The sequence below is a fragment of the Camellia sinensis genome, chromosome 15, assembly GCF_055761805.1.
Source record: "Camellia sinensis isolate YWXY chromosome 15, ASM5576180v1, whole genome shotgun sequence".
Taxonomy (NCBI): domain Eukaryota; kingdom Viridiplantae; phylum Streptophyta; class Magnoliopsida; order Ericales; family Theaceae; genus Camellia; species Camellia sinensis.
In genome coordinates this window covers 26,367,232-26,376,222 of record NC_138975.1, presented here as the reverse complement: position 1 = coordinate 26,376,222, position 8,991 = coordinate 26,367,232, and the positions used below count along the sequence as shown (strand labels likewise).

The 8,991-nt window shown below is 40.8% G+C and overlaps 1 pseudogene across 1 annotated transcript; it reads right to left on the bottom strand.

Moving 5' to 3' along the window:
- Nucleotides 1–1,663: 1,663 nt before the first annotated feature.
- Nucleotides 1,664–2,704, bottom strand: LOC145812871 (uncharacterized protein At5g49945 pseudogene; annotated as a pseudogene). Its single transcript, XR_014356320.1, has one exon. The product of XR_014356320.1 is annotated as an uncharacterized protein At5g49945 pseudogene (transcript).
- Between the last annotated feature and the right edge of the window lie 6,287 nt (nucleotides 2,705–8,991).

The window sequence follows — 8,991 nt, the reverse complement described above, 5'->3', positions numbered from 1 at the left end:
GATACCGACGACAATGCCAAGGACACCACCGGAGAGTGGAAAGATACGTAGGAAGAAGGTGGTGGTGCGATAACGGCAAATCTAATCATGAATCGTAGATTTGATCATGTCATTAAAACTAAAAAGAAGCGTTAAAATTAGTGAAATGAAACAGAGAAATATTGTGTGTGGGGATGAGATCTGACATTGGATCAATGAGATTGAAGGTTTAAGTGAACAGATCTGAGAAGATTGATGGAGATCGAAGACGATGATGCGATCGGTGAGGGAGTGAGATGATAGTGAGATCGCCACCCTCCAGTAGTGAATAGACGACGATGGAGTAGAAGACAACGAGGACTTCTGGTTGTGGCTTCGAACTATGAGAGAGAGATCTGAAGAGAGAAGAGAAAGATATGAGTTCTGAAGATAGAGAAAATCAATAGGTAAAACGCAATAGAGGAAAGACAAGTAGTTTGGTCATTTTGAAAGAGTTTGTTCTTTTCTTTTTTTTTATTCATAAAATAGATATGTAGATAGGCTACTCCAACATATCTGTTAGAGAGTATTGCCCCTTAGCACCTACAGTATATTTGCAGAGAACCCCACCGCATCTACGTCGGGGCCGAAACTTAGGCTCTCGCGTGTTCTAGGTGCTAAAGAGTATGTTTAGGCCTTGTTTGGGGTATCCTACAAAATTCAAAAAGTCATTATCCTATTTAAGTCACATCATCTTATTTAAGTCACATCACTTTAAACCCAACTCATATTTCATAAAAAGTCAAAAAGTGTGCTTATATAAATCATCCAAAACCACCCTTTAATCCCAACAAGGGGTTATGGAAACTAGAACTCAAACTTTGAGCGAGGGATTCGAAAGTCTTATTCACTGAACCAACCCCTATTGGTAAAGAGCTCATTCTTATGGAGTGGTGCGTGGACCTCTCACCAAACAAAATTTAAAATTGAATCTTTAGCTTGGGCGTCCATTTTTTTTTAGCGGTGAAAGTAAACTATAAAGTCAATTTTATGGAGATTGTTTATTTATTTTTAAGATCTTAATACTATTATACCAGATTAATTTGATTTTTTTTTATCAAGTTCACGATGTTGTTGCCAATCTTAAAAAAAATTATTAGATAATTCACTATGTTTGGTAAATGTTAAAATTGTTAAATTGTTTCCTAACTTTCTTCTAGTGAAACTTTTATTTATTTATTTTCACGTGTTTATCATTTAAATAAAATAAAAAATACTAAAAACGAAAAGCCAAAAACCAAAAATAAAAAACAAAAAACAAATTGAAACTTCACCTAAATTCTTTTTTTTTTTTCTTTTCTTTTACCATTTGTCAAATGCAATAATATTTTAATACTAATTTTATCCTAACAATTAAAAATTACAGAAAAAAAAATAAATTCCAACCAGCTCTAGGAAACTAGGGGTGGATAAGGATGAGGCCTAAAAAGCTAAAAGGATCCGCTGATTGCGTCAGGATCCTCTAGAGTACCATGTCTAGAGTGATCTCCTAAAATAAATAATCCAATGGCTGAAATTAAAACTCACCAAAACGACGTCGTTTTGGTGAGTAAGTTTTAAGAAAAAAAAAAAAAAAAAAAGCTTTTCACCCCTGCAAGCCGATTTCGGAAAATCAGTGTGTTCACAGACAGACCATCTTCTCTCTCTAGAAATCCGAAATAACAGCCAAATCCTCAACAACCCACTTCCTATTACTCGGTGGCGAAACTAAACTCGCGAAACCCTGAAGATCCCACACTTGTGCATTGTTTTTGAGGCCTTCTTCTTTGCCAGTGCAAGAACCACCTGATCCATTGTTTCATCATTCATATAAACCTCAAAAGTCATCTCATCTTTATAAGGCACAACCATATTGAACAATCTCGAAATGAAATCGTGCCAGCTTTTGAGCTCCATTGTCGCCAACAACCCCTGACAAAATCGCCGCCCGCTGGCATAAAATTTGAGCACATTCTGTCCTCCTTTCAACAACAATGGCGAGTCAGCCTCATCACCGACCTCCAAAAGACTAAAATTCTTGTCGAAAATCGAGTCCTTGGTCGCGAATTTCGTTGCCCAAGCCAACGCAATAATCTCATTCTCTTTCTTACCATAGAAATAATTGATTACAAAGATAATCAAGAACCATCCGCACGCAATCTCGACTATATACGATCGTTGAACATTAGCAGTGTTCTTCACAGTTTTTTCAATTTTCGAATCCGAATTCGATTCGGAATCGGTTAAATTCACGATTTTTGGAGGTTGGTGTTGTACAGGGAGGCCTTCGAATTCGTCTTCGTCCCAGTACTCGAATGAACTCATTGAGGGTTTGGAAGGTATATCCGAATCGGTTGAAAAGGGGGTTTGATCAGGGGGTCCATGATCGGACTCGGTGGTGTCAGACTGAGTGATAGTCGGAGGTGTTGGGGATCGGAGAGGGAGATCGATGAGATGGAGAGAGTCATCGTCTAGGGTTTCGTCGTCGGCGTCGAAACCCTCGAAGTGTGAGTCAGCGGCGGAAACGGTGGAGAGAGTGAGGTGGTGGAGGAGGAGAGAAAGAATGAAGATGAGAGCAAGGAGGTCGCCTCTGGGGAGGAAGAGGGAGGAGAGAGGAGAGAACCACAGAGAAGAAGAGCAGTGTCTCCTCGCCGCCATCGCCATGATTGTTAGAGAGAGAGAGTGGGATTTCTAGAGAGAGCAGATGGTCTGTGAACACACTGTGATTTTCCGAAATTGGCTTGCAGGGGTGAAAAGTTGGTTTTTTTTTTTGGTTTTTTTTTTTTAAAACTTACTCACCAAAACGACGTCGTTTTGGTGAGTTTTAATTTCAGTCATTGGATTATTTACTTTAGGAGATCACTCTAGACATGGTACTCTAGAGGATCCTGACGCCCGATGACTACCATATGATGGTAGGTAGGTATGAATGGCAATTTGTTCTATTTAATACTACATTTTTTATTTATGTATTTATTTATTTTTTTGATAATCTAATGTCTAAATCAATTTATGTGTACTTTAATTAATTTTAACACCTACACAAAGCACTTCCGTTTTACTTGGGTTAAGCAAATCTTAGATAGAATTCGCAACGGTAGCTCCAAATAACAAATTGATCCTAATAAGAGTTGAACTTGAGATTTATAGAGAGTACAACGTTAAATCTAAAATTGTACTCAACCCTTTATGCTGTGTTTGGTTGGGGGATTTAGAGAGGAATTTGGAAAGGAAAAGGGAAAAGGGGTGTGAAACTAGGTGAAATATAAGCATGTTTTATTGATATTTCACCTACCTTTTTCGTTTCCCTTTCCAAATCCCTCTCCAAATCCTCCAGCCAAACACAGCATTAGGGTTTATTCATTACTATAATTCATAATTTTATAGAATTGTCATTTCAAACACCACCACATAATCATTTTCTAGGTAAAAATCTAATTGATTTGGCATTGATAAGTAAAATTTTTGATTTGTTCCGCCCCAGATCCACATTCCTATCTTATTTCTTGCAAATTTTTTCCATCCCGATAAGAAAAAGGGAAGAGATGGAATTTGCTTCCCTATTTTTTCCATCTTGATTTGATTTCATTAATATCTACCCATCTATCTTCTATACCTATATCTTCCATATATATTTATACTATTATATATGTGAATATTTAGACTGATCTCTTGAAATTTTATCTATTTTTATGCCAAGTGTCCAATTATTAATCTAAAAGAAGAAGAAGTTAAGTTTGAGAAGATGATGTAGCAAGATTTGGACCCTAAACCCTAGACCATAGATTTAATAGGAAAGACTCTTACCGCTTAAAATTACAACAAATATATATTATATTATATTATTTTTATTTATTTAACTTACACTCACAATATGTGTATCAACCGCTAATACAAAAATAATTTATTAAATATGATAAAATTAAAATATCCAAATATTATATATAGCGTGAAATGAATCCGTACCATTTTCACTGAAATTATTCCACAAGCTTGGGCTTGATGGGAATGGACGAAGAAATATTAAGTGTTAGGATTAAACACACCCAGAGAATTATCTCACACACACAGAGAACACAATATTTACGTGGTTCGGCCCAATGCCTACATCCACGGACAGAAATGAGAATTATCACTAAAATGGAGCAAAAATACAAATACAGAGGAGGAGATAAAACTCACTCAACTCACAGCTCTCACACTCAATTTCTGATCTCTCTTGGTTCTCACTCTCTCTCTCTGTCCATTTCAACTCTCCCCTCAACCTCTATTTATACACCAATGAGGGAGAGCCTCATTGGTCACCACCTACCTTCTTCCACTCTCTAATGGGGTTGGTAGAGTGGGAGAGCCACTTCCATTGGGTGGAGAAAGTGGGCTCTCCAATAGGAGCTCACATGGGATGAACCAACAAATCACCCCCTCAACTCATGTGAGGTGATCCAGTCCATACACTGCTGCTAATCTTGTCACGCCCAAAAGACCAACAGAATCTTCATCTCCTCACTGAGACATTGCATCCCCTGAAAGCTAGAGATAATACACCAGAGATACAAGAGGAGGAGGGAATCCTACATCCTCAACTCAACTCACACCACTCTCTGATTTGGAGAGAGCCTCTGCTCCTATCTCCCACAAATCTCTTCCACGCTTCCTGTCTCGGATATCTTCACTTGCTATGCTTGAACTTGCGCAACCAAGATATCTTGACACCCCCTGATTGGATGTCCTGCACCCCCTGCTCGGGATACCCTTGCATTACCGTGCAACTCCTTGCATGATGAACACGGGAGCAACTAGAAAACTTCAGAGTGTGACACATCAACATCCTCAATTTTCCTTGCTCGGAGCTTATTTCTGAACAACCAGCCTTTGCTTTCTGCACTTTAGAACAACTTCCCAGCGATCTCATACGCCCGTTGTCTGTGCTGCAATCCCTGATGTTCGGTTTAGTCTCACTTGTACGTCCGTACTGATGTTTGACAGTTAGCCCTTCTGCCAAGACAACTTCCATCGGTCTGTACAAGGTATCACTATGCAACTCCGTGCATAGTGCTCGCACCCCCTTATTGGAGTGCATTGCAAAGCTCACTTTGCGACTCGAGATTGCATCCCTCCTTTCCATGCATCTTTTGAGAGGTTGCAAAATGTCTCTAACACGGAAGCAAAAGAAACTCTCTTCTTTACTGGCATAGTCTCTACAGATTTGGTTTCTTTGCTCTGAACTTTCTTCAAGATAGGCTTCACTGGCTCAGATCTGTGCACCTTTGAACTGCCTCCTTGCGTTCCCGTGCACCGTTTTCGCCATTCCTGATGAAAGCCTTGCTCAATCATACGCTTTGGTTGCGTATGTTCTCTCTTTGTACCCTTCGACTGGCATTTGTCAACACTCATCTTTGTCAAAACTTCTCCTTCCAGTCTGTACAGTTTGTTGCACAATTTGCCTTGCAACATTTCTCTATCACCTCTGCGTACATGAAGAACCCCGCCACTAGATGAGAAACAATTTCCTTTTAGATCTAGCATACTCAGGGAGATTAGATTCCTCCGTACTCCTGGCACATGTCGGACCTCAGATAAAATTACTTTTCTTCCATCCTTAGTAAGGAATCGCACTGTCCCTATGCCGACAACTCTGTTCACTGTGTTGTTGGCCATCCGGATAATGCTACCGCTGACTCTTCGGTAAGTGGAGAAAAGCTTCCTATCCGCACATATGTGGAACGTACACCCTGAATCCAAAATCCAGCCGGGTATTTTCAACTCTGACGAGACTGTAAGCATCACCTCTTCATCGTCAGAGGAATGCACTGCAACTGCTGTAGTTGAGGGACCTCCGTGTCCCTTAGCCTTCTCTTTGGCTTGTCTGTCCGCCTTCTTCTCCGGGCAATCTCTTATTACGTGATCCTCTTGATCACAGTAAAAACACCTCCTCGTGTTGTCCTGTCTGGACTGTGAACGCCCTCTGCTTTTACTTCTTCCTCTACCTCTGCCCCTTTCTCTATCTCTGCCTCTACTTTCTGTGACAAGGGCATGAGACTGCTCTCCGTCCATCTCTTTCTTCCTTGCCTCCTCGTTGAATAAGGCGTCTGTGACCATCCCCATGGTCAGCTTCCCTTCGGGTGCAGAATTACTGAGAGAAACCACCAACGTCTCCCAGCTGTCTGGTAAGGAACTGAGTAATAATAATGCTTGCATCTCATCCTCCAACTCCATTTTGATAGATGCAAGCTGGTTCACAAGGCTGTGGAATTCACTGGTGTGTTCAGCAACAGACACACCATTCTTCAGCTTCAGGTTTATAAGCCTTCTCATTATCAAGGCTTTGTTCCGTGCGGTCTTGGACTGGTACATGCCCTCCAATTTCATCCATAGGGCATAAGCGTCTGTCTCTTGGGCAACATGGTGGAACACACTGTGGTCAATCCACTGTCTGATTTGACCGACAGTCTTCCGGTTGGTTTTTATCCAGTCCCCATCCTTGTCTCTATCTGGTTTGACCCCCTTTAGCGCTATAGGGTCAAACAAATCTCTACAATACAGGACGTCCTCCATCCGCGGCTTCCATATCGCATAATTAGAAGCGTTCAACCGTATCATCGGCCCTGAAACTGATGTGGATTCCTCCATCATCCAGAAAGTAATCTCTGTTTGAAAAACAGGTTTTGCTGTGAAGTCCGGACTGCTCAAATTAGCCGGAAAAGCACTTCGGATTGCCAAAATAAAAACTGCAAATTTTTGAAAGCTTATTTGCAAAATCTGACCGTACGGATGCGTCCGAAATATTCCAAATAGTTGGAAAACACTATTGGATCACCCAAATCGGACCTCAAATGGCTTAGATAAAGCCAAAACAATTTAAACGGTTCAGATCGGCAGAATCTGGTGCGCCTGCAAAGCACCAGATTACTCCTCCGGTTCGGCTGGCGTCTGGCTGACGTCAGCGGCTCAGTCAGCGGCTCGGTCAGCGGCTCAGCCTGGTCAACGCGGCTCCGGCTGGCGGCTTGGTGCGCGCGCGTGCGGCGCATGTTGCGCGTGAAATCACGCGTCTTCTTCCTCCGTCCGCGCGTGTGGCGCGTGGGTGAGAGTGGGATCACGCGCCGTCTGCCTTATCGGCGCGTGTTGGCGCGTGGCGAGACTGGGACTCACGCGCCAACTTCCAGGGGCGCGTGAGGGCGCGTCCGGCCTCAGTTGAGTGTGTGCTTTATGTTTCTGGACTCCTCTCGTCGAGCCCTTGCTCCTAGTATGCTCAAAATCTGATTTCGAGCAATACGATTTCTGGGCAGTTTCGAAACAACGCTCTGTTTTTCCGAAAAACGTACAACTTGGCTCTGATACCACTTTGTTAGGATTAAACACACCCAGAGAATTATCTCACACACACAGAGAACACAATATTTACGTGGTTCGGCCCAATGCCTACATCCACGGACAGAAATGAGAATTATCACTAAAATGGAGCAAAAATACAAATACAGAGGAGGAGATAAAACTCACTCAACTCACAGCTCTCACACTCAATTTCTGATCTCTCTTGGTTCTCACTCTCTCTCTCTGTCCATTTCAACTCTCCCCTCAACCTCTATTTATACACCAATGAGGGAGAGCCTCATTGGTCACCACCTACCTTCTTCCACTCTCTAATGGGGTTGGTAGAGTGGGAGAGCCACTTCCATTGGGTGGAGAAAGTGGGCTCTCCAATAGGAGCTCACATGGGATGAACCAACATTAAGCTGTCCTATATTTGAATCTGGAGCTTTGGTTTTTCCCATACCTTCCAAGGCTAAAGTGAGAGCCTCATTTTCAAATCTCTATTTCTCATTTTTAATCTTCTTTAACTCTTATAAATTCTCAATTGTTGTTTCTTGTATACCACATTATCTCTCACTGACAATCGTTTAGAAAATTAAATATTTTAATTGATTTTTTAATTTTTTACGAAAAAATATAAAAAAAAATAGAGAGAATAGTTGACTTTTTCATAGTGACTTTTGCGAAATGTTCCGATGTGCAATGTACACCGTATGCAATTCTACACAAAATTATGTAAATTTTCACAAATATACATGATTGATCATACAAAAACACATAAGTTAAATATAAAGTTACATAAATTCGTAAAAACTTATTTTATTTTATATAAAATTGCATATCATGTGAAATACACATCCAAAATTTTTTTGTAACAAAACTTTTTAACTATTTTTGTATGTTAATATGATATGATATGATATTTATTTTTGATTTATTATACGTCCAATAATATATATAATAGTGTTTAACTCCTTGACATATCACAATCTGATGATACAGTTCGTTTCAATGAACTGGGTCGGACTGATCCACGCTCCTCACGCCTATGTCCGAAAGACCAAGACCACCGGAAGACCTGCACACGAGTTCAACGGGGAACGGGGAGTCTTCCAGCGAACCCTTCGACGAGCAAGTTAAAAAGAGAAGTGGAGTATATAGCGAGATTAGAGATAGAAAGTTTAACATTCTTCTTGTCTTCAACGTCTGCTTATATCCTTTGGTAATCATTTCGTTGTCCCTTTCGACCTGTCACCTTGTTCACGGTAAGGACGTGCTGCCCCGACGGAGAGGGGTTATCGCAATAAATGCTGTAAGGGGCCTCATTAATGGCGATGTGGTGTAGCAATAACTTTGCAGATCTTTGTCTGCTGATGTTATTTGCCCTTCTCTTGCCATGTGTCTTGACGCCATTGGTTCGTATTACTATGTAGGGCTTCAGCGGTGTTGGGCTTCATTAATTAGATTACGTATTGGGCCTTAAGTGGTGGGCTTGGATTGTTCATAGTGGGCTGTAACCTTTATGGGTCTACCCATGTCACAATCAATAAATTTATGAATGTAAAGTTAAATGTCTTTAGCAATTCTCTTTTTTAAGAGTGTGAACAATATATAAAATATGATTGACTAAATATATGGACTCTAAAAAAGTATAATGAGCCCATTTAGGGGTTTGAAAGGTTA